We start from the raw sequence: 27,644 nt of genomic DNA on the forward strand, positions 1-27,644 counted from the left end.
AAAAAGGTAACCTTAATTCAGTAATGTTAACATGGCAGAGTGCAGGGGACTTAAATTCAAATTTAAGTTTTAATCCTAGGCCAGGATGGAAAGGTTTGGTTTCTCAAATATTGCAGGGTGATGTTTTATTTAGTGTTTTTTAAATTGCAGGTCCTTTCCCTCTTAAATATCAAGGGTTTTTTAAAATTTTATTTTACCATATTCTCATTTAAAAAGAACGAAATAAATGAAATGAAATTTTCACCCATTCCTACCAGTAACTTGCCTCCAAATCAGATGCAGCTCTTTCAGGCCAATATCTCTGCTGTTAATTGATTCTCTTAGTACTGACCTGTGCCTTGTTGTACAACCAATAAGTTGACTGACAAGAGGTTTTTTCTCCAGCTCTGATCTATGCCTTCCTAACAGGTGATCAACTCAATGAAGGCTTCTGTTTTCAGGGTGGAAATTTAGTCTGTTAAAAGATGTTCAGAGCAGCATTTGTACAGCATTTCTAATCTTATTTTATTGTATTGCTATTCTTTGTTACCTTACATTACTTTCTTTCCCCCCTTTAAACTTACAGTAATTAGAAATAAAATTCATTGTCAATGAAACCTATTATTCAGAACTCTGCAGGGTAGCTTAAGATACATATGACTTGAAAGCCACATGTTTTCTTTCAGCCGTACCTCAACTGCCCTTGAATATTATTAAACCCTAATTTTAGGTGTCTTTTGGAAAAGAGACTTCTAAAATGCTGCAGATGCTCCTTATTAGCTTAATTCTACTCCAAAAACAATTTACATCTGTTTGCTTGTGTTTTATGCTGTCCAGCTGGGTTAACAAGGGCTGCAACTCTCAAACAATAGCAACAATTTGGGATTTCCATATTATCTGTACTGTGGGTTTTTTTGTTTCAAATAAGAGACAAATTGCTTCATTGCTGTCTGTAGATCAGTGGAAAAATAATCTAGTGGGTGTCTGTGTAGCTGTTGAAACATGGGCTGATTTTAGTGGGTAGAGTTTCTTACAGTTGGAGAGAAAAGAAGATGGTGTGTGCTTTCACTCCATAATTTATATTGGCACAGTTTCTTCCTGCATGGAGATTTTCTTGTACATCAATTATGAAAAATATCACTTGTGCAGTGTCCCTTACAATTTAAAGAAATTAGTGGGACAACAAAACTAGCGATAAAAAGAGAAAAAAAATTGCCTAGACATAGTTACCATTATCTGGCAGCAGATCAATATCAGTGCTGCATGAATGTTTTGATTGTGAAGTTTTGATTGTGCAATTACATTCCTTTTGACAATGCCCTACATCGTTTTGATTTATGTTGTGACTGAAAATATTAAGTCTAGAATCCTGCTAGGCATGTACTTTGGGAGCCACCATGGGATGAGGTATCACATTCCTCATTCTGCAATGCCACTTGTCCTGTGTACATAACAGCATCCAAGGAGGACCCCATAAAATATTCCACCACCTTCACCACTAATCACATCTGAGGTGTACCTATATATATTCTGGATGGTTTTGAGCATGACAAGAAGGTGCAATGGGAATGGAAGGAACAGTTTAAGATACTTTATTTGATTCTGCCCCACAACTAAGTAACTGTTCTTAAATAACTGTGCCTGTAATATTGAACTCCATCTATACAGGGGAACTGAAATCCAGGAAAATGCATGCTGAAATAAATCAGTGAGTTTTAAACGTGCTACTAGATTATTTTCCCTTCCATTTAATACTAAACAGACTAGCAAGACATTTCCAAAAGTTGTCTTTCCTTCCTTGAAAAATGGCCCACATCATCATTATTTTCCTGACAAAAGTTAGAAGAATAAAGTTAAACTGTGAAGAGAAGTGATTGTAACTAATTTGTTTGGGAGGCAAAGACATGGTGTTTATTTCTTGCAATAAATTTTGAGCAATACATAGTCTTGGAGCTTGCTAACAATGTGTAGCTTGTTCTTTTAAACTGCCAAAGAAGAATGAATTAAGTTTATTATTCATTGCTATGTGTTCAAGGGCAGTTCAGGATGGAATAAACATTTCTTCTGCAGGTGAAATTCCACATAGAAGAGTGTACCTGGATCAGAATATGTAGTCTATAGCCCTGTTCAGGAACTAGTGTCTAAACCTAGGGAAGAAGGCTTGAGCAACACAATCTCCTCACATTCACTCATTTCACTCTTGACTTTATTTTATTCAATGGGAAGTTTTGAAAAGGATTATTTGGATGTCCAACTAGATTTCTGAAGAATCCTTTTTTGGTTTTGGTTTCCCCCTCTCCTCTCAGTGTAGGATGTGTGCGTGTAAAGTTGATGGGGAGGCCTTGGATGGGACTTCAGATTGAGTCTGCCTTATCCAAAATGCTTGAGACCAGAGGTGTTCTGAATTCTGGGTTGTTGCTTTTTTGTTTGTTTGTTTTTGATTTTGGAATATTTGTATATACATAATGAGATATCTGGGAGATGGGACCTAAGTCTAAACATGAAATTAGTTTATGCTTTTTATTCAGCTTATATACATAGCCATATACATAGGTAATTTTATAAACAATTTAAAAATAATATTGTGTATAAAACAAATTTTGTGTACAATTAACCATCAGAAATTAATTTTTGTGTCCAATTTTTGTGTACAATTAACCATAAAAAGCAAATGTATGTACAGCGGTGTGCAAATCTACAGTGCTATATAAAGTTTAATAATAATAATAATAATAATAATAATAATAAAGGTGTCACTATCTCAGCCACACATGGACAATTTTGAATTATTTTGTAGTTTGGAATTCCAAATAAGAGAGACACAACTTATACTATGTATGGCCCCACTCTTCTCTCTGCAGGTTCAAAAAATAATACTCGAACTGAGGTCCAAAACACACTACAGAAATAATGCAGTTTGACTTTAACTGCCTGGGCTCAATGCTAGGGAATTCTGGGAACTATAGTTTTGTGAGACATTTAGCCTTCTCTGTTAAAGAGCTCTGGTGCCACAAGAAACTACAATTTCCATGATTGTCTAGCACTGAGCCAGAGCAGTTAAAGCTGTCTCAAACTTATTTCTGAAGTGTGTTTTGGACCTAAATTTTCTTCTTCCGCAAGAAACACTAGGATGTAGCAGAAAATCATGATCCTGTATTGAGTATCCTCTTCGCTCTCCATAATAACATGCACCACTGACCCAAAATCATGACCTATCAGGGGCAGCCATTTATGCGGCATGAACAGCTTAGAGACATGTGCTGGTGAAAAGATAGGATGGAAAGATGAAATAGAAATAAATAAATATTGATTGAGAAAATAAATTGCATAATGGGTGACAGTAAATTTGGAATGCTTAGCTCTGTCCCAGGCAGCACAGGAGGCTGGTACAAATATCCACTTAAAATAATAATTTAGGACAAGACCTAGCAAAGGGGCTTACTTTTGGAATGACAGTGTTTCTGCTTTATAAGCAGTTTAAGATCATTCAGTGCAAATGCATTTCTGTTCCTATTAATTGTCCCTATTAAGATGCTGGAACAATTATAATTATATGTAAATTATAATAATACACACAATTTCTTTCAAAAATGTGATTATTATCATATAGCAGCTATGTATTGTCACAGTAGCACAGCAGCAGATAAAGAACCAAGGATTTACAGTCCATGAAACAATAGTTCATTGAACAACTCTTCTGTCATGGGGGAAAAAAACCCAAACCCCAAAACCCCCCATCAGTAGATTAATCCAGCAGAATGCTTTAGTTGTTCATTGCACTGACTTACAGCAAAGTGCATCAAAATCCATTCAGCATTGATGGGGTGTGTGTGTGCAATACCTTAAAATAGAGTCCTAATAAGATCTGTAATTGAGACATATGTGACTCCATGGAATTCTTCACAAACACTCCCACACACTAACTGTAATTTAACCAGATGCCATATACAGGGTTTCCTCCCTCCCTCCTTTTTTCTCACTCAGTGAATTTATTGGAACTAAACCCTACTTTAGTTCTATCAGTGGGACCCAAGTTAGTTGACACTAAGACTCAGTTATTACTCTAATCTGCAGTGGGTCACATTTTGTACAGTAGGTAGGCAAATCTGCAGCTGCAAAAAGGTTTCTGTGGAAGTGACAGTATAGGCCTTTAGCTGGACCAAGTTTAAAACAAATACAGTGAGCCCTCCATATTCACAGATTTTTTTATTCACGGATTCAAGCATCCACGGTTTGAAAATATTTTTAAAATATACAAATTCTAATAAGCAAACCTTGATTTTGCCATATTATATAAGGGACATCATTTTATAATGCCACTGTATTTAATGGGACTTGAGCATCCACGGATTTTGGTATCTATGGGGGGTCCTGGAGCCAAACCTCAGTGGATACCAAGGGCCCACTGTAGATAAGAAAAAGTAAAGAAATGTGTAGTTAAAATAACTGCTGTCACTTTTCAGCTTTCATAACATTGTAATTTATTATTGTTCATAGAATCATAGTTAGGAGAGAGTACAAGGGCCATCTAGTCTAAAGAGATGGCTGCCCAATCTTCATTTAAGAATACCCAATGAAAGAGAGTTGACCATTTCTTGAAAGAGCCTGTTCCACTGCTAAAGAGCCCTTTCTATGAAATTAATAACAGTCGGCCCTCCATATCCACAGATTCTGCATCAAAAAACTTAACTATCCACAGCTTGACAATATTTTTTAAATTCCAAAAAGCAAACCTTTTTGTTTTACTACACCATTGATTATAATGATACTTGAGGTTCTGAAACCAAACCCCAGTGGATACAAAGGACACACTGTATGGTTATCATATCATCTCTCAATCTTTTCTCCTCAAAGCTAAATATCTAGCTCCCTAAGCTGTGGTTTCCAAACTTTTAATTATCTTGGTCACCCTCCTCTGAACATGTTCCAGAGGCACATGTTTCAAAGCCATGTGTTAATGTGCCTTCAAGTCATCTTTTACTTGTGGTGACCCTATCATAGGATTTGCTTGACCAAATTCAATCATAGGAAGTTTGCCATTTCCTTCATCTTAGGCTGAGAGAGTGTGACTTCCCCAAGGTCACACAATTTAGATTTCCATTAGGTTTCCATGCCTGAGTAGAGATTCTGGCGTTGGTCTTGCAGAGTTCTAGTTCAATGCTCTTCTAAAGGTAAAGGTAAAGGTTTCCCCTTTGACATGATTGTCTAGTTGTGTCGTACTCTAAGAGATGGTGCTCATCTGTTACTTAAGCTGAGGGAACCAGTGTTGTCAAAGATGGCTCCATGGTCATGTGGCCAGCATGACTGCACAGAATGCTGCTACCCTTCCACCAAAATGGTACTTATTTATCTACTTGCACTTTCACATGCTTTCTAACTGATAGGTTGGCAGAAGCTGGGACTAGTGATGGAAACTTACTGCCTCCCATGGTGCTTGGTGATGTAGCGATGATCAGAGTCAGACCTTGAAATCATCAGAATGCTCTAATACATCAGCTTATATTAGTAGTATGTTATTTGGACCAACTTCTTAGCTGTTACCTCTATGACTAAGGAGGATGCATATAACTTTGAATCCAGTGGTGTTCTGCTGGTATTTTCAACTGAATCATGCCTTCCTTTTGAACTATTGCTGCAGGGTTCACTGGCACCTAGAAAGTCCTGTGTTTTTTCATCATATTTTGTAATGACTCATCACTACATACATGTTGTCATTTCTGGTTTGCACCACAATGCCATCACATTTCACAGATAGTGCCAATGTATCTTTTATCAGTGTTTCATTGCCTCTATCACTTGTTATGATACACTGAATGGTAATACAAAATAATAAATGGTGGTAGGCAGATTGGGGAGAAATTTCTCCTTGGTACTGCCCCTCTGGTTTCTTGTGTATAAGGAAAAAATGTATGGAGTAAAACTGAATAAAAATCCAACTCAAACAAATTAAGTTCCCATTAAAACATCATTAGGATAAACACATCATTTAAAAACACACACACGCAATAACCTCTTTGTAAACAACTCCTTATGCATCAGCCAGTCCTTTGCCAAGAACATGCTGAATGAAGAGATCTTGCCTGCTAGATAGGTGTCCCAGAGTCTGGGAGCAGCCAAGGGAGGGAATCACCTGAGTTTCCATGGGGCATTTCTGTGAGGGTGTCAGGATAGATATATGGGTTTCCAACAATGATCTCAAAACCCAGGAAGGTCCATAGTGGGCAATCTGACCCTTCAGCTACCCTGGACCAAAGTCTATCGACACACACACATAAATGCCTATGGAAAGAAAAAGAAACGGGAGAGTCTTTTGCACCTGCTGTGTGGTTGAACTGAGTGTGTGAGGCAAAAGAGGATATCAGTATAGTTTTAAAAAAACACTGTTTCAGATGGACATTAGATAGAAAAACCACCACTCTCAGAGCATTTCTGCACATCTTATTTCAGCACATTTTTCTGCATCTGAAAATATTTCCTTGAACATTTGCTGTCACACCTGAGAAAAGATCAAGTGACAAAGGCTTTTCTTCCAACCACTTGAATCTTCTTTTTTTTCAAGTTTAATTGCCTAATTAGTTTGAAAGTGTTCTAAATCATTCTAAATTGTTTTAAGTGTTTTAATTGCTTTAGTTTGTTTTTAAAGATATTTCACTGATTATACCATAAGATCTTTTTGTACAGGGTGACTTATAAAGATTTTAATAGATAGATAAATAAATAAATATATAAATACATGATAATAAGATAATACAAAGGGGGAAAAACATGTTCCTCCCTCTCTAATCTCGACATGTTCCACGCTCACTGAGACAAGGACGGTCCCAATTTTAGCAAGTGGTTTGATATGTTCTCTTGTGTAACCACAAATATTTAACCAAGTTTTAGTAGGTTGCAGGAATGTGACCACTTACAGAATGTGAAATGCTGTTGTGTGAGCTGTTGTGTGAGCTGATACTAAGTTGGTCGCTGTGATCAAATCACTGGGCAGACCTGGGCAAGCACAGTCCAGGCCAACTATGAGGGAGGGACTGCAGTGGAAGGAGAAGGTATAAAAGCAGTAGTGAGTCATGGAGAGAGGTTCTTCAGTGAGAGTTCTTGAGATAGGACCTCATTGCATGGGCCCTTGGGGAATGGGCCCAGCGTGGAATGAAAGGGGGCAGGCAGGGAGCAGAATGGGGTTATTACCCATTTTACTGCACACTGGAATGCCACCAACACTGACGGAAGTCCCCATTCCATTCCCCATCCATCCTCCAGAGGCCGATTTTCAGGAACTGTTCTGAACAGTTCCTGAAAATCGGCCTCTCTAGCACAAATGGGGAATAGAACGGGGAGTTCCGGCAGTGTTGGCAGAATTCCAGCGAGCAGTAAAATGGGTAATAACCCCATTCTGCTCCCTGCCTGCCCCTTTTCTTTCCAAACTGGGCCTGTTCCCCAAGGGCCCATGCAATGACCCAAGAGTCAGAAGGGGAATCTGACTGGGCCTTAGAGAGGATCAGAGAAGGAATCTGACTAGCTTATAGGAAGTTGGAGAGAGAGAGGCAAAGGGTCTGAGTATGGTAAGATAAGAATTCTGACTAGAAGAGGAAGTGTACTCAAGTTAGTACAGAGGAAAGTGTGATAAGACTGCAGCTGTTATATTAATGTGGCTACACTAAATTTGAACTAACCTAACCTAAGTTACTTTCTTACCAAATGTTATTTAATAAAGTTACTGTTTATTTGTTGTAACAGAAGCATCTGTCTGAATGAATTCTAGACATTATAGGCAAAAAGAAACACACTACCTAAGATATTGAATTAATAAGAGGAAGACACTTGGGACCCTAGCCCTTTAAATATGAGGGTTTTATTTGAAAATCATGGGTTACCCCCCTACTTAACTTCAATGAATTTTTCATTCAAGAATACTGTTTTATCCAGGAACAGACTTGGGTTTTCTCTGCAAAAATCATGCTCTTAAGTGCAAAATTCAGAAATTTGCATGAACTCTCTACATACATTCTTGCAAACAGTGTGTTTCATGCATTTTGTGTTTGTTTTTGCACAAAAACAGAAGCTTTAAAAAACTCCTCTAATTTTAGAAATACAATACATAGGAGTGTGCAAATTCATATCTTTTCGAGTGAAACCACAAATTTTGCAGAAAACAATTGTTTTTCCCCCCACTGAAAACTGTTTTAAATGTGTTGAAGGGTTGCACAAAAACCTCTTTTTGGCAACACACACACTTTTTTGAAGAAAGAAGGCACATTTTTCATGTATAAAGCACAAATGAACTACACATGCTTTCCCAAACCATTTCAGGATTTAGAGAAATATTCATCCCTCCAGTGGGGACAAACCATGGGAGTTATTCATTCACACATGTGAGGATGAAATGGTCAAAGATTTTTATTTTCATTCCAGTGTCTATTAATAAAAGGGTAAGAACAAATCCTGGTGTGCTAGGTCTGTCATGAATGTGGTTAAAATTCTTTCAAAGATTTCTCATCCAGCAGGCAACAAATGCCAAGTGAGGAACACAACACAGAAAGTGTGGGAAGGAGGTAAGACAAAAACCCCATTGACCATTTTCTCAATAGGGGATTTCCAGGATGAGGACTTTGGCACATTCCAGATGGGCCCTATGGGGTGCCGTCGTTACGCGCGAGGGGCAGCGCTTCCAGACGTACCTTGTCCCTCGCGCGTAACGAGTACATCAAAATGGTGGCGCTGCATACAGATGGGTGCCGCCATTTTGACGTCGCAGACACACAGCGTCCAGACGTTGCGCACCAGAAGTGGTGCCTCAACTGCACACCTCACGCCTTGTTGCAGGAAGAAGCGCCATTTTGGCACTTCTTTCTTGCTGCGCCCGGGAACCACGCAGTTTGGCTGCTACTGTTCCCGGATGCAGCAACCGGCAACGGCGTGAGACCGCCCGTTTTGAGCGGTCTGTAACGCGCCTTTTAAGTATTCTTGTCTCCCCTAATTAATGACTACAGCTTCAGAACACCAACCACACCATTCCTTTTTATACAGTAATTGCCAATACTATTCTGAAATACAAATCACTTTACATTTTAGGGGTGAGAAACATGTAATTATTATGCCGTACACTTCTACACTAAAAAGGTTATTGCTTCTTTAGCAAATTGGTCAGCTTTATTCAAATTTCATAGAATATGCAAGGCAATGTTCTAATTCAATTATAATATCAGGCCCTAGATCTTCTTCAGTGACCACAGACATGAAAACATCATTTAGTTTCTCTGAAATCAAATATAACACACAAGTCTACTTGAACCAATATAAGAGAATAACACATTCTTAAGTAGATGTTATATGACAATACTATGCTGTTAAAGTCTCCAGCAGTTAAATCCTCTACATAGCTACTCAGAGGATAAGACTGGTGATAGAACTAGAATGAGTTGGTTCTTCCTACTGTTGTCTAAGTCTTTACCAACCATCAGTTGCCATTCATGCTATCCAATCCCATTGGGAACCACCTGCCATGGATTACTTTTTCTATTATTTCCTTGGGGTAATATAAGTGATATTTAGTCCTTAAAACTCCTATATATTAAAAGACTTTTAAAAATATTCACTACATCCTAAATTTATTTAGGTTGTCTCAACTAAACAAAACATTTTCCAGTTTTTACAAGATTTCTAACCTCCATGCAAGAATGAGACAAGGAGCCTTGTTTCTCTTCCTCAGTGTCTGCATAACTGCTACCATCTGTCTTCATACTAGTGTCCTTCCTCTTTGAGAAACAAAGTGGCCAAACGTACTAAGCACAGAAGGAATGACTTATTTTTTTTAAAAAAAATCAAATAAACCACCCTTTGATCCTTAATTCTTAAAAGCCCATGCATCAAAGCGGCAGCCATGAATGTTTTGTTCAGCTTCACATTCACAAACATTCTGTGATTCTGTGATTTTCCATTTTTTAAGAAAAACATTTTAATTTTATTGTCAAGAGTACTTTAAAACATCTCACCATCATTATTATTGTTATCATGTGGGGTAAGGTAACTCCTTTGCCAAATTTAAATCCCACTTACATTTTGTAGTACTAGTCCCATAAAATGTTTGCAAAAGGACCTCTACATAAAACAAAACTGTGCAAATCTGATAATAGGAAAAGAGAATGGCATCCACATCATGATGAAATCACAGCTCACATTATTATTTAAGGTACTGTTTCAGCTGAAAACACATAAAATAGTTGAAATTTAATTTTAAAAAGTTGTTTTTAGAGAAGATCAATTATTAGCATTTGAATATAACTTTTTGCAGTGTGATCAGTTTACATTAATCTGTATCTATTTTCTTCCCCATTTTCTCTCCCTTTTTTGTCTTTTTTTGTATTTGAAGTTTGCTTTTTGTTAAAAAAAAGAAAAACAAGAAGGCATTTGGAAAACATATTAGAACATGTTTCATCATGAATCAACAATATTCCCTAAGTACCTGGGTTGCATCCACACTGCAAAAATAATGCGATGCCTCAAGGCTATGAAATCCTGGTATTTGTAGTTTCTTGTGGCACCAGTGTTTGGTGACAGAGAAGGCTAAATAGCTCTCAAAACTACAAACCTCAGAATTCCATAGCATTGAGCCATGGCAGTTAAGTGGCATAACAGGATTATTTCTGCAGTGTGGATGCAGCATTAGACAGAAGATAATGTGGGATGGAAGGTGGTGAAAATATTTAAAAAAAAACACTTGTATAATCGAATTCTAATTCTTCATTCCTTCTTTCTTTTCTGTTGAGCTACCAAAAAAAAACCGAAGATTTTTTCCCCACTCAGAAATAAATAAATAAACTCAATATGAAATTTCAAAATCCAGAAATGGATTGTGGGAATAGGAGAGAAAGGACAAGAGGATAAAAACAGACAAAGTTATCAGAATGATGTATGCTGTATTTCCAACTGCGACATTTTACTTGACACTTCTAGTGCTTTATGTTTCAAATGCAAAATCATTTCAACATTTGAGAACTGTGGAGGGTCAAATGTATGAAACATTTAACGACTCACATAAAGACAAGACTTTTGACACAAGCCGCTGGGGAAAAGCAATTGAAGAAGGAGAATTTTTCAGAATGCCATTTCTATTTAAGCACATATTTGCATACATTGCTGTAGATGAACATCAAAAGCAAGTTAATTATAAAAGTAAACCCAAAATAGAAATACTTGTAGTTTGTAGACAGTTATATATAATAATGTTCTAAAGGAATATATATTATATATAATATCATTGGACAAATTAATCAGTGAGGCAGGCTAAAAGTATTATATGATTTTAAAAAATCAACACACTTCTGGAACATCTAGGTAATGTCATTGCAATCAAGTGCATGAAGAATTTCTCCAATTATTTTTAATTGCTCTGTATTTGTCAGTACTTTCATAGCATAGGTCAACCTTTTGTAATATTTCCTCCTCTTACAGTTGGATAGAATATTGTAATATATACAAAGATATGCAGTATTAGTGCTCCTTGGAAAAACTGCATTTCCTAGGGGCTATTCAAGGCCTCATGGCCTGGTGTACTACAGTACATCACAAAGAGTTTTTCTGAGCCCACATTTTTCTCCTACAGCAACCATTGCTAAGCCTTAGAAACATGGCCCAAATATGACTCTACCTGGCAGAGATGAAGCCTGAGCATCAAACATCAAGTCACACATTTCCTCCTGAAAAGCCTAATGAAATAGCTATTTTTCTCAGAAACAAAGGTGCTGATTTTTACAGATGTGCGCACGCACACACACACACATGGATACAGAAAATGTAACAAAGAACACCAAAATGGTGACCAAATTAATTAAAGGTCTGGAAACCCTGCCTTATGAGGGAGCTGGATATTTTTAGCCTGGAGAAGAAACATTTAAGAGGTGATATGATAGCCCTGTTTAAATATTTGAAAAGATGTCACACTGAGGATGGAGTAAGCTTGTTTTCTGCTGCTCCAGGGACTAGGACACAGAACAATAACTAGGAACAATAACATGGAAAAGAGACTATGACACAGAAGACCGCAGTAATTAAATGCCAGTACTACTGCCATTCACAGCTGCAAGGTTGTTTGTTCGATCCCAGGCAGGGCTCCAGGGTCCACTCAACCTTACATCCTTCTGTAAGTCACTAAAATGAATACCCCAGCTTATTGGGGGAAATTAGCTTACACATTGTAAACCGCTTAGGGAATGCATAAGTGCTCTGACAAGCAATATAGAATGTACTTGCTATTGCTACTTGCTAACAATGGATGCAAGCTACAGAGAAAGAGATTTCACTTCAACGTTTGGAGGAAGCTCCTTACAGCAAGAGCTGTTCCACTGTTGAACACACTCTCTCAGAATGTGGCTGAGTCTTCTTCCTTGGAGGTCTTTAAACAGAGGCTGGATAGCCATCTTTTGGGGATGCTTTGATTGTGATTTCCTGCATGGCAGGGGGTTGGACTGGATGGCCCTTGCAGTCTCTTCCAACTCTTTGATTTTATTACTCTAACACATTATGTTGAAACAAAACAGTAAAAACAGCTTCAACTAACAATATAGACAAAAACTCAAGGCCAGTAAAATGCAGTCAAAGGCATCTGACAGTATAGTCAAACATTTACAAATAGTCTGTATAACCCGAGGTTTAACTACGGTGCTAATTATTTCATGGAAAAGCTAAATAAACACACAGACAACTTGTGTCTGTATATATTCAGAAGTAGATTGCAATATTTTCAGTGCTTTTTCAGGGAACCAGAGAATATTTTCAGGGAACCAGAAGAACTCTGGATTAAAGGCTGGGACATTGTGAGGGAGGGATGCAAAAAGAAACTATCTGCAGCCAATATGAAAGAGCAATCTGAATGAATTACAGGTGAAACACTTCAAGCAGTTAAAGCTACATAGAAAGCAAAAGGAAAAGGTGACAGAAATAGGGTCAGAAACTTGAATGCAGCTGTTCAGTGATTTATGCACAGGAACATGGAGAACTACTATGATAATAATGCAGAGAAACAGAAGATGGAAAAAAAGGAAGAATAAGTGACCTCTTCCACATGAGCCAAGAAATGTAAAGGATTTTAAACTAAGAGCGGGCATGCTCTACAATCAGCAGGAGAACTCACTGCATGACCAAGCAAAAATTACAAGATAATGGAGACAATATATAGAACTATAGAAAAGAGATGAAACGATGACAAGCTCATTCAAGGAAGAGCCATTTAACATGAACATCAGTTTTAAAAAGTAAAGTGGAAGTTGCACTCATACCGCTTGGGAGAAATAAATCACCGAGAACAGGTAAGATACCACTACAGCTGCTTCGAGCTATAGAGACATAATCTAGTCTAGTTCTAATTAAAATATGTCAACAAATATAGAAAACAAATGAATAGCTGCCTAGGGAGAATGTTCTTAAAGGACCAGCTAAGGTGTTGTATCATTTTAAGTGTTTTAAAATTTTTATCTTTTTAACTGTATTTTTATTCTTTTAATAAGTAATCTATTTTAATATTGTAACAATTTAATTCTGTTTTAATGTATCACTTTTTATGTTTTAATTGTATTGTTTTTTAATATTGTGAAGCCACTCTAAGTCCCCGTTCTGGGACAATAATAATAATAATAATAATAATAATAATAATAATAATAATAATTCATTATACCTTCCAACCACAAGAAAGGGGAAACCAGGAATTGCAGTAATGATAGGACCATTGCAATAATTTTCCATGCAAGCAAGGTGATGCTCAAAAATCTACAACAAAAGGCTATTACCAGATATGGACTGAGAAATGTCAGATATCCCAGCTGTATTCAGGAAAGTGAGAGGCACTAGGGATAATATTTCAAACATATACTGGATTATGGAACGGACCAAAAAATTTCAGAAGAAAAGAAGACAATGTTTTATAGATTATGGCACAGCCTTTGATTGTATAGATGATGAAAACTATGGACTGCTCTTAACACCACATTTGATTGTTCTGATTGTTACCCATAGTCAGGACAAGAGGCTATCATTTCATCAGAACATGGACAAACATAATGGTTTCCAAATGGCAAGGGGGGGCAAGACAAGGCTGTTTTTTTAATCACCTTATCTGTTTAACTTGTACTCTGAACATTTGCCTAAAGCAGGATTAGAACTGGAGGAAGTGGACATGAAAACTAGAGCGAGGAACATCAACAATTCAAGATGTTTAGATGACACCATACTTGTAGCAGAAAATAGAAAATATTAATGACCAGGGATTGTTTACATAACTTTAAAATAGACAAGGAAGACATTGAAATAATTCAAGATAATCCATCTACACAAATTCAGCCTAGAAAATGATAAAACAGAAAGAGTTATCATACCTGGGAATCAGACATTGATCAGAGTGGGGACTGCAGTCAGGAAATCATAAAAAGACTAGAATGGGGAGGGCAACTATGAAAGAATTAGAAAAGTTCCTAAAATGTAAACACATATAATCCAGCAAGAAAGCTAGAATTGTACAAGCCATTTTATTCCCTATCATGTATAGAAGCAAGATCTGGACAGTTAAAAAAGCAGATAGGAAGAAAAGTGTGGGAAACAGAGAGTGATGTGATGAACAGGCCAAGGGTGCTTTTCAACAGTATCTGATCCTCATCTTCATGGTGGCATCCTTGACCTATTCATCACATCCCTCCTTGTTTCCCACATCATTTATTCTCTTCACCTGCAGGTTAGTTTCCTCTGCCTTTGCCTACCAACAACCATCATTAAAATTGGATTTGCCACTTTATTTCCATACACAAAGTATCAGGGATGGCTCTAGATATTTGGCCACCCTAGGTGAGAAATATTTTGCCCCCCCCATAGCCCCTCGAAATGTAGGAAAAATGTAGGACATGATGTATGACAAATGTAGGACAAATTGCAGGACGTTCAAAAATGGAGAACACAACCAACTAAAAGCCAAAAAATTAATTAAAAGCAATATAAATTCATGTTTCTCAGTCATGCTCAAAATGGAGAACATTTTGACATTCTTCCTGGATAGGAGGATGGGATATAGCTTTGTGTGTTGGACTAGGAGGAACTTCCTGAGAGGCTGTTCAACAGTGGAACACACTCCTTCCTCAGAGAGTGGTGGAGTCTCCTTCTTTGGAGGTCTTTAAGCAGAGGCTGGATGGCCATCTGTCGGGGATGCTTTGATTGTGATTTCCTGCATGGCAGAATGAAGTTGGACTGGATGGCCCTTGCAGTCTCTTCCAGCTCTATGATTCTATGACTCTGGAGACCAGGATTCGATGAAAATCTGATTCTCTCCAACAGAGAAGGCTAAATATCTTACATGGGGCACATGTTGATGACGTGGCTCATGCGCCGTCTGCAAATGGTGTGGCACACGAGGGATGTCACAGCACATGTCACACTCTCCTGGTTTTGCAGAAAGAAGCCAGGGCCAGGAGGAGAGGAAAGGGTGCTTGTTTGGGGCTGCGCGCGTGCGCACGCGCACTCCAACAAGTGTCCTTTTCTCTCCTCCTGGCGACGCACAACCCAGCAAAGCCAGGAGGAGCGCTTTTAGTGCCCTGGGGTTGGAGCTGTGCACGCGCTCCAAAAGGAGTGCAAATGGCGCCCTCGAACTTTTTGCGCCCTAGGCGACTGCCTATGTCACCTATATGGTAGAGCCGGCCCTGCAAAGGATTTTGAATTTGAATTTACATTTTCATACACTAATGGATATGTAGGTCTGTCCCTGGCTTTCCACTCTACCAAATGTATCTAAGGAAGTAAACTTAAGTCTTTGAAAACTCATGCTGCCAACTTCTTCCTTTCAGTTAGTCTCAAAGGTGCTACAAGATCTTTTTACATATTGACTATTGAAGTTTGGATTTTCCATGGTGGTCCGAAACAGATGGGTAGACAGGGCAGCTTCCAGATACTCTAGGAGTGTGGTGTTTCCATGACGCGTATCTCGGGAGTGCCTGGAAGCAACCATGGGGCCATGCCAGGGCTGCCTAGGGAAGCCCAGAACCAGCTTTGATAAGAGCAGAAAAGATCTGCTCCTTGCTGTGGTCTATTTGGGACCATGGCGGGAGGCACTTCGGGGCCATGGCATATGTTAACTGCAGCCCCAGGGCAATCGGTCCAGGAGCTGCTTGTTAAGAAAGCTTATAGGAAGAAAATAATCTTATTTGAAATGTAGTCCTGAAGAAGAGTTCTACACATATTGTGGACTGGTAAAAAGACTAAGATAAGGTCCTAGAACAAATCAAGCCTAAATTCTCCCTAGAAGCCAAGAAGATTAAACTGATACTCTTTACTTTGGATATATTTGAGGAGACATGGCTCCTAGAACAGACAGTAATGCTTGGGAAGAGAAAAGGAATTAGGAAAAGAGGAAGATGACATTCCAGATGGAAAGATTCACTCCAGCAAACTATGACTTTGCAAGACCTGAACAGGGCTGTTGATGATAGAGTTAGTTGGTGGTTTCTCATTCATAAAGTTGAAGTCAATTTGGCAGTTAACAACAACAAAGGGCATCCTCACTAAGTGACAGCACACTTGATGTAAATAAACAATGGGGATATAAACAATTTGATTTTATTCAAGCAGGACTTAATGTGTGGTATTCTGTCCATCTCAGAAAACTGAAAGAAGAGTGAAAGTCTGGTGATCTGTTCAAACAAAAGAAAAGACAAAACTCTATCCTGACTGGCCTATATTACTTCAAACAACTTCTATAAGCCACTTGACATAGAATATTAATATCTCAAGAATAGTTTGAGCCTAGCCTTGTTCCTGATATGTTAGTTTTGTAAATGAAGAAGCATTAAATCTGTCAACAGCAGTTTTACTGCCTTGTTTGCTATCTGTGTAGCTAGACCTGAAAGAAAAGGGGACAAAAGAAATGGAGAAAAGGAGAAGGTGTGGATATGCGTCTGGAGAACCTGACAAAAATACAGAAGAACCTGATCAAGAGCAAAAGGTTCGTGTTACAACTAGATAATAACTTCTCCTTCCATGTCTGCTGTAGGTGCAGTTTCCTGTATTCTTTTCATGTATTCACAGATGAAAGTTGGTATCGTTTCACAGTAGTTTTAAAGACACTTTCATTTCAGTCCTCTATTTTCAGGTGCTTATAGGTTCTGAAATAAATTACCCTCTAGGCTTGAACTTTCTTCCTCTTATTCTAAGCCCCAAAGGTGGTAACAGTTTCAAGAGAGCTGACAAAATTCCATTTGGCAATTTTTTCAGAGGCTCTGACATGAGGGAGAAAAGAAATAATAGTGTTTTCTCAGCATGTAAGATATTTCGAAGTCTCCCCCCCCCTTCTTGTACAACCAATAAAAAAAGTGAACAAACACAAATCTCTCCCTTTTTGAACTGCAATACTTGGCACATATCCAGCTTCCTCAGTTGCCACAACAAATATGGGAAACAGCATGGTTTATCATAAACAGCTTCATGCACAAATAAGCACATTAGGAGTATGCATACAAAGCCAGTTGTGAGTTGTGAACTACAATTTGGACAAAACTCTTTCTTCATTGGCCTACAGATGTTTTGGACTATACCTCCCCAGAAACTTAATCACTTGGTATGCTGACATTGCTTCAGAAAACTGAAGTTCAAAATATTTGAAAAACTAAAGGCACATCCCTGTTCTAATCTATAGCTATTCCAAGACATATCCCCTTTCTGCACACAACATGACTGTCTACTTCCCCTTAATCCATGGAAGTCCCACCCTCCACCCATTAGCACAGGTGTCAATTAATCAGGAAAAACCTTTGTGATTGGCTCTGCCTATATGGCTAGAATATTCACACACATTTTATAGATATCTACCCAGGGAGCTTTCTCTCATGCTGCTGGAAATGAATATACTGTATGTGTGTGAAAAACAAATGCTGCTGTTGCTGAGGTGAGTAGCTGCTAATACATGACAGAGAAGGAGCAATCATGCCAGCTTTTATGATGCTTAGATTAAATATAGCCAAGTTGACACCTTGTTATCGAAGGATTATGAATCTTGTTTAACAGAGCATTTCATAGAAATATACCTCTCAATATTGTATACATTCACTTGTGAAGAAATAAGAGCTATCAGTTTTACAGCATTGGTGTTCATCTTAGTGCACTTTTGAAACAATTCCCAGACTATTTTTCAGATGTGTTATTTCCTTCGGATTCTACTCAGTACTGTCATCCAAATGAACACAATTTGTTGCTCACTCCCATCTCTTCACCTTCATATTCCAAATATCACTGTATTTAATCTCCCTCAAATAGTCAACACAGAAAAAGTCTCCTGTTCTTCAACTACTACCAATTTTCACCTGTTGTTGCCAAACTAAACCATGATGAAGGCTGGATGAAACTATGATAGGTTTATCCACAAACTCCAACAGCATCACCATTTATTCATCCTTAAAAGTATCATCTTCAAGGAAGGAAAAACGCATAACTCACATATATGAAGATTATTTTTCTACCCATCTGCTAAACATATCTTCAGCATCTCTGTGGACATCTATATGCATCTAAAGCACCCGATGAAGTAATATTTTATTTGCATATACAACTCATGCCACAATAAATGTTTTCATTTTTCATGTTATTCAGGACTATTTTAGAGCCCTGGTGGCACAACGGTTAAATGACTGTACTGCAGCTACTCCCTCAAAACCATAAGGTTGCGAGTTGAATCCCAGCTAAGGAGGGTCAATCTTGCATCCTTCCGAGGTTGTTAAAATGAGTACCCAGATTGTTGGGGGCAATTAGCTTACATTTGTAAACCACTTAGACACTGTTAGTTCAGTATGAAGCAGCATATAAATGAAGCTGTTTGTTAATGCTGTAGACAGATATGGCCACTGTTCTAGAATTTTTAGATATACAGAACCTTAGAATTAGGACAGACCACAAGAACCCCCTGGACTAGATACACAGCTATAGTACTCCTGAAAGATACCCATTATGAGTTTTTATCATAAGGCCAGCCCTTTCATTCAGCATACTGAAGTCTCTGATTGACAATCTGGTTGAGGAATTTGACAAGTTGGAGACAGAAGCATCTGGCTCTGGTGAGCTTCCAGTGCCCTCCTAGTTTGACAAGAACCACAGTTGTCTTGGTGCTACCAACAGGTTCACAGCACTGCTCAAAGTTTGCAGAGTTTGGGACTGTGATGATGTTGGTGACTGATGCTCCTTTCACCACTTGCCACCAGCCCAGTAGCGAACCAGGCCAACAACTAAGGTACCCTTGATGCTGCACCCCAACTGCTAATCATTCACATAAAGAGAAAACACACCCAAGAAATATTGGGAGAAGGGATTTTCATGCTTGCATTCAGTTTTTGGGATACGTCTCTTATGGAAGAAAATGAGTATTACTTTCCCTGGAATTAATAGTACACCTATTAAATTAAGCATAATTTAAAAACTTTTTGTAATACCTTTGAAACTAACTGAAAGAAAGAAGTTGGCAGCATGCGCTTTCATAGACTTCAGTCTACTTCCTCAGATGCTCTTGGTGGAGTGGAAGCCAGGGACAGACCTGTCCCTGGCTTCCACGCCACTAAAAGCATCCGAAGAAGTAGACTGAAATCTATGAAAGCTCATGCTGCCAACTTCTTTCTTTCAGTTAGTTTCAGAGATGCTACAAGATCTCTCTGCATACTGATTCTACAGTCTAACATGGCTATATCTTTGAATTTTAAGAATTTGATTACTCTTACCTTAATAAATCATATCTGATGTTTGTACTCAAATGACAGTCTGCTTGATAAAAGGCATGATAGTTGGTGAAGGTGACATTGGTCCTTCTAAAAGAGAAGAAACATAGAGTAAAATCACTTTAGCAAACAAACAAAAACATATACCTAGGATAGGTACATGGTAATCAGAAAAGATGTATGTCTGAGACAAACTATAATCTCTACCCAAAAATGGAAAGAGAGGAAATTACACAATACTTTTCTAACAAGTTTTGCACAATACTTTTCCAACAAGTTTAAGAATTTTAAAATCTTAATGAAATGTTCTTTAGATTTTGTTTTTAATTTAGGCTGCATGTACACTGTAAAAATAATGCAGTTTGATATCACTTTAACTGACAATGCTCAGTGTTATGGAATCATGGAATTGATAGTTTCATAAATAATAAATAAATAAAAATTTTATTTGTATACTGCCCTTCCCATGATCAGGGCGGTGAACAACAGGATAGAACAATACAATATCATCAAAACAAACAAACAGTACAAGTACAATACAACTATTAAAACCAATATTAAAACCCTTAAGCCAGCTACCCTTGCTGTCAGTGAGGGGGACTAGCTGAACTTGTATTGGGGAATGCTGATTGGAACAGGAAGGTGCCAGAGCTCTCTGACAGAGAAGGCTAAATATCTCACATAACTACAAATCCTAAAATTCCATAGCATTGAACCATGACAGTTAAGGTGGTGTCAAACTGCATTATTTCTGAAGTGTGGGTACAGCCTTACTCAACATCTTATTTTGACTTCACCTAAGAATGCTCATGATAATATTAAGTTGCATTGCAAAGAAAAATATTAACTTTTCAGAGAACTATAACTAGCTAATGTTTTCAAAAGTGGTAGGTGAATGATAGGTTGCTCAAGTGTGTATCAAAGCAGAACATTATTTGAACTTGGAAAAAATATTTTTGTACTACAACACCCAGAATCACCCATGAGGACATCCTCACTAGGAGATGGGAGGACATGTAGTCCCATGCCTAAAACCAGTTTCTGGTCCCAGAGTAGAAACACTGACTCAGTCAGTATTGGTATATGAACATGCGCACTGAATCAATAGATGGACTCAAATTGGGAATATAAATTCAATTTAGATCCCAAACAGTAAGATTTTCAATCTCTATCATTAGGTCTTAATTAGAATTAGAGGACAAAAATTTGAAATAAATCTCACTGGAGGTCAGTTACTTTAGGTGAAGTTCTGAAAAGACATTTCAACACATTTCAAATGATTAAAAAGACACAATAGTTTTAAAATATCTCCATTTAGGCTTGCGGCGACCTCCCAGAGGGCATTCTCTGCTGTCGCCCCCAAACTCTGGAACGACCTGCCAGATGAGATCCGTCAGTTGACATCATTAGACAGCTTTAAAAAAGCTGTCAAGACGGATCTCTTCCGGCAGGCCTTTCCAGATTAACCATCCCGGCCCAGGTTCCCTGATTCCCTCATTCCTCCCGTGGCCCCATCTTAGAGATGGTTGAGGATCAACAGAGGGATATCAGGGGTTTTAGTTTTTAATTGTTGCTTTTATGCTTGATATTATGTTTTTAATATGTTATACTGTTTAACACTGTCTTAAGGTGGGGGGAGGGATAAAGTGTTTTTAATTGTTGTATTTTATATTTTACTGTTGTCAACTGCCCGGATTGGTTTCCCATAGGGCGGTATACAAATTATTATTATTATTATTATTATTATTATTATTATTATTATTATTTATTAGTTTTCCACATCTTAGGTCAGACTGCTTTGGGAGTGCTTAGTTCACTATGGACTTTTTCACATGAGGAAAATGGGAAGGTTAGACTGGTCACAATGCAGGGTCAGCCACGGCATTAGGGACAATTTTTGCAGTTGCTTTTCAGACGTGCAAACTGGTTAGACTCCAGATAGAAAGTGACGTGAATCAGGAAATAAGCATTTTTGCAAAACTACTGTATTTGTATTTCCATTTCATTTGTGAATTCACTCTCTTCATGTAATGGCAGCACTCTGAAAATGAAGTGCCCGATCTTCCCTGTTCCCAGATTTCCTAGGGTCCCTTGTTCTGCCAAGGAGAGGAAGAAAGCCTTGGTCTTAAAAGGATATATAAACATACAACACACACCTCTTTCCCATGCATGACTGGTCTCTTTCTCCTACAGCAGGGAACAGCTGGTGAGAGAAGGCAGAGGGAGAGGAAATTTTGGAATTCCTCCTGTAGAGGAGGGAGAAACGGAGGACATGTCCTGAAAAAGGAGGGCATCTGGGAGTGTCAGTTGTCGCTGGAATCGGGCTGGTTTATCAGCCACCTCTTCTTTCTCTCGTGTGTGTGTGTATGTGTGTGTGTGTTTGTGGTTTTACGGGAGTTTGCAAAGGGAAACCTCTGCCTACCTTCCTCTGAAACAGCTTCTGGAGCAAAGAGGATTTTCCTCCCAGTTTCCCTTCCCTCTCTGGAGCATGTGTGTGCATGCACTTGTGGAAATGACAGTTTGGAGCATGAACAAAAAAGGTATTTCCAAGCTAGCAATGAGAATTTGTCCTCATCTTTCTGAAACCCAAATTTGCTGTTGACACACTTTCTTGCCCAAGTAATGTGCTTTTAACCCCTTGTTGTACTCTGTGTGTGATAAGCATTAGTGAATTAGCTTGCTTTTCTGGGATGCCAACACTTTAACCATTTTTGGGATGGAAGCACATAGGTCCCCATGTGATAAAGTCCTATGGAATGATACAGAAATGTAAAGTGCTTTCTAAGTGCTATTGCACCATCATTGTTGTCATTGCCACTTTGCAGGTCATGCAGTATATGAATTCTGAATGCTCTGCTACTGATGTACTGGAAGACTACCAGCTAGAAATTGAAAAATCAGTCTATATCCAGTCCAAATCATTTTCACATGTATTAAAGTCCATTCATTCAAGCTTTTATATCAGTCTTTTCATATGGAGGATGGGTCATAAATTTCACAAATAGCATTTATTTTCATAAAGAGTTTTCCTTAACTTTCATTTTGTATGCAAAATTGCCTATTGTACTCATTTTAATATGTAATGTTCCCTCATATATTTCTGTGTGCAACAACTGAGCTGAGATTGGTAGCACCACATTCACAGATGTGTCTGCAATCTATAGAATAACTTAATTACAGTCTTTCAAGAAACAGTTGTGTTAGGTTGTTTCAGTATATGGAGAAGGCAAGAGGGAAGGAGGGAGAAATGGGGTATCTTTAAAACTAGCAGGTTTATTTTATCATTAGCTTTCATAGATTACAGTCCACTTCCTTACAAAAGAAGTTGCAGCCTTTAATGTTGGTTGACATCCCAGCCTCACGTGGAAGCTCTTGGCCAGTTCATCGCATCTCCTTTCTAGTTCACAGCTTGCACATATCACCTTTCAAAACTCCCTCCATCATCCATATAGTTCTTCACCCACCCTGGCCTTGGGAAACTTCTTTCCTCTTTCCTTTGCCCTTCAATGGCCATTGATAAATCCAAACTTGTCAACTCATCACGATACACACACATTTTACACTTGTATGGCTATCCATAGAGTCCGATTGTAATGGTAATTCCTAGGCACCAATGCAACTCATTATGGTGGGGATGTTGTTGGTGAGTTATGATGGTCCAATTTCACAACCATAACCAAATTTTTTGGTTACTGCAGAGGTAGAAAATACTGTTCCATCCATGCAACAACCAACCCCCGCTTCCCCCAAATTCCACTCAGTTAGTGTGACAGTCTTCCCCCAGACAGCCATTTCATAGTCACTAGGGAGTAGCAGCAATACATCCAGCTATTTTCCTTTAGCTGGATGCACAGCAAAAAGTCATCCTCAGGGACCTCCTGAATCACAGTCCTTCAACCTAACCAATCATGAGTGGGTGTTGTGATGGTAAATGTATATCATTCTGAGCTCCTTACAGGAAAGATGAGGTAAAAATCTAGCAAACAAGTAATATGTGTGGATGACATTTTGATGGTGTGGGTTAAAAGGAACATAAAACTGGTGGACAGTTACTACAGCTTGTATTCTGGGTCATGATGCTTTTAGATTTAATATGTATGAGACCTTATTCCTTTTTTTTTCTTTCATAGGGAGCAAGAAAAATTCCAAATTCTATGGTTCTACCACGCTGATGTCTTTTTGCTTCTGCTCTGCTTCAATTTTCTATTTTATTTTGGAGCATATTTTCAAAATGATAATTCAGTGTGGGTGAAAAACCTTAATCCATTACTTCAGAGAAAATAAATATTTTTGGATGTTTTTAGCTTCCTGCTAAAGGATAATTCTAATTGTACAACAAGAAAAATGATTTTAAAATTTACATGAGTCAGTGCTGATGAGAGGTTCCCCACCCCCCTTTCCTTTCTGTCTATTGAAATGTACATGGGAAAGGCACCTGCAGTGTGTTTTGGACCATATGGAGCCCTGGTGGCGCAGTGGGTAATGCCTGTACTGCAGCCATAAACTCAAAACCACAAGGTTGCGAGTTCAAGACCAGCAAAAGGGCCCAAGCTCGACTCAGGCTTGCATCCTTCCGAGGTCGCTAAAATGAGTACCCAGACTGTTGGGGGCAAAATTAGCTTACTTGCTAATTAGCTTACTTGATGTTCACCGCTATGATCTTTGGAATAGCGGTATATAAATAAAACAAATTATTATTATTATTATTAGTTTCCCATTATCTAGAGAAAACCAAAACAGCCAGATATTTTTTCTTTTTATTTTAATTTTAACCAGGTAAATGAATATACACCAGTGTGACATAGTGGTCTGTGGCAAGTCACACACTCTGAGCCTCAGAAAACTACATAATGGGGTCACCTTAGGGTGGTCATAAACTGAAAACAACTTGAAAACAACAGAGACAAATATTTGTTAAATGTGCACAAAAAACTTAATTTAATGCAGAAACTCTATTAAAATCACATATATTAGGAACCATGCATACCAGGATATGTATCAATTTCCATGGGAGAAGAGGGAAAAGAAGTCCCCAATTCTGATAGGGAACTAGAATGGGGCAAGCATACTGACAGGGGCTTGAGAAATGCAGTTAATAGGAAATGGAAGATTTGCATATTTCTGCTTCTGTGAGGCTCAGTTCTCTAGATGTAACATGCAAAGCCCTGTGAAACTTTCCCAGTGTTTCTGAATTATTGCCAGAAACATTGAACCAACTTAACATTACCATGATTTTGGTTGCTGGTTTTCCTCTCATCGCTCCTTTCTTCCCTGTTCAGTTAACTTCTTCTGTTTCGAACATATGCAAATCAACAAGCTGTCACCATGCCAGGACAAGAGGAAGCCTAGGCAAAGAAGCATTGTTCTCCCACAGTTTTTTGTGAAGGTGTGAGGAAAAGGCTTGGCACATCAGGAGTACAGAGGAACTTTGCCTTTGGTAGTGCCCTGGGCAAATGCAATTTTAATTCAAAGAGCCTAAGCTGGAACAAAGGTCATATTCCAAATGCCCCCTGCCCTCCCTTTCCAACCATTGTTATTTCTATGCCTTCTGACTGTGATAAGCAGCATCCAGACTGTGTGTCTGTGTGGTTAAATTGGCCCCATATAAGCCTGAAAAGAATGCAACTGATGTTCAGATTTCATGAGGAATTGAAGAGCCTCAAATTCTATGTATTGGGTCAAAACTGATAATCATGAGCAATGCATATTGTAGAGTTCACATACTGGCTTATATCCTGTTGGTTAATTCCAAAAAGACTTATTCAAACAACTATTGTATAGTGAGCCAACACTTAAGTAAATCCTATTGATTAATGGTTGGCAGTTTGAGGCCCAGGTGTCACATGATGGGGTGAGTTCCCATCACTAGTCCCAGCTTCTGCCAGCCTAGCAGTCTGAAAGCATGCAAATCAAGTAGATAAATAGGTACCACTTCAATGAGAAGGTAAACAGTGTTCTGTGCAGTCATGCTGGCCACATGACCACAGAGTTGTCTTTGACAGTGCTGGCTCTTTGGCTTAGTAATGGAGATGAGCACTGCCCCCTACAATCAGACACAACTTGACAATCCTGTCAAAGGAGAATACCTTTACCTTTACCTATTGATAAATGGATTTACTCTAGCCAAGACTAACAATAATGTTTAGGCCATTGTATGACACTCTGGTTATACAGATTGGGCTACTTGAACAAACAGTTTGGCACAAGGTTAGAAACAAGAGAAAGCAGGAGCTGAGCAACTGTAAGCAGATGAGAGACATATAGAGAGAAGTACTATAAACAGGTTTAATGATAGACAGATCTGTCAAGTCCATTTCCTCCTTTTGCCACTTTCAGCTCCATTTCAACTGTACTAGTTCAACACAGATTTTTTTTAAAGAGGGAAAATCTGTATTTTGTGCACATTTTTCATATTGACACATTAGTGGATGTCTTACTGTCCCTAATGAACATGCCCCTAATGAATAAAACAGTGCTACTCAAAGTAGTGGTCCATGATCTGGTACCAGTCCACAAGCCATCCGCTGCCAGTCCCTGGAGAATGTCCAGGAAAAAAATAATTCAAGTCAGAGGGCACAAATGTAGTACCAATTCCTTGTACACCTGGGGGCGTGCTGTTTCCTAACATGAGTTGGCTTAAGAGATACTGGACTAAAGTATGCTTGTTTTGCACTTTTCCCAAATGCCCATATGGATCCATTTTTCTTTGACTGACTGCATTAACTGAAAATTGGATTCAATTCAGTGTGTGTTCCACTAGGTGTAGAATCAATAGCTAGTCCTACCTAAAGCAGAGCCATTGAACCAATGGTATTTACTTATGTGTTGATTTACATTCAACAATTTACTGAATGGATTTAATCTAGTTGAGACTAACCAACAGGGTTCCAAACAGTATTTTTTAAAAGTGTAAAAATTGTAGAGTTAATTTCTCTCACAACCCTAATTGGGACAAAACAAGGGCTGAACATAACCTGTAGGACCATAAATGGTGCACAATTTCCTTCAAGAACTCCTAGAATAAAACTGAAGCCTTTTGTAATATTATAGCCCTATTTGAAAGAGAGAAAAAATGTTACAACTCCCACAGTCTGAGGCACAATCAGGAATATAAATCCTATATGACTCAATGGACCTGCTTTCGCTGGGGTAAGATTAATGATGTAATTCTTCACTAAGTTTCTTTTTTTATTTATTTATTGAAACTAAAGTGGATACAATGAATTTTATACAATATATAATTCTGTATACATATTTTCTACATTCTATTACAACTTATCTGACTATCTTTTATATCCCACCTCAGTGCTCCTCTCCCCAGATTCATTTTCATCCTTATACTCCATGCAAAATATCAGTTCCTCTAACACTGTCATCTCAACAAATACATTTAAATGTTCTTTTATTTTTCCCAACCTATCTATTAAATCTTTAATGGTTAATAATATGTCATCAGCAAATAAACTAGTTTTATGTTTTGTTTTCTATCCTACTCCTTCAAAACTATTATCTTTTCTTATAATATTCGCTAATATCTCTATTACCATTGCAAATAATATTGGTAATAATGGGCATTGGTGTTAATGGGCATCCTTCTCTGGTACTACTTGTTACCTTTATTTCATTTGTTACCCTATCATTTACCACTACTATTGCTGAATTATTAGAATATAGTTGATCTATTAATCTCCTTACTTTATCTCCCACTCCAAATATTTTCATAATTATTTTTAATGTTGGCCATTCCACACAATCAATGCTTTAAATATATCTAATGCCAAAAGCCCTGATCTTATTTCCCCCCTCCCTATTACATGTATTTTATCCAATACCCTTCCTACTAGGTTTAACATTTGTGTTCCTTTCACAAACCCACATTGATCCTTTCCTATATATTTATGCATACATTTGTTCATTCTATTTGCCATGATAGCTGATAAAATC

General features: G+C 38.1%; 1 protein-coding gene across 5 annotated transcripts in view; it reads right to left on the reverse strand.

Moving 5' to 3' along the window:
* LOC149314598 (leucine-rich repeat-containing protein 4C) overlaps positions 1 to 27,644 on the reverse strand; it is a 1,025,265-nt gene that overhangs the window by 218,492 nt on the left and 779,129 nt on the right. For all 5 annotated transcript variants that reach the window (XM_089521461.1, XM_089521463.1, XM_089521462.1 and 2 more), the window contains one exon: positions 19,704 to 19,790. The gene's annotated coding sequence lies outside the window, so the exon portion shown is untranslated. The remainder of the gene's footprint in view (positions 1 to 19,703; positions 19,791 to 27,644) is intronic.

Source organism: Sceloporus occidentalis, unplaced genomic scaffold (genome assembly GCF_023333645.1).
Source record: "Sceloporus occidentalis isolate IW3139 unplaced genomic scaffold, rSceOcc1.0.p SCAF_4, whole genome shotgun sequence".
Taxonomy (NCBI): domain Eukaryota; kingdom Metazoa; phylum Chordata; class Lepidosauria; order Squamata; family Phrynosomatidae; genus Sceloporus; species Sceloporus occidentalis.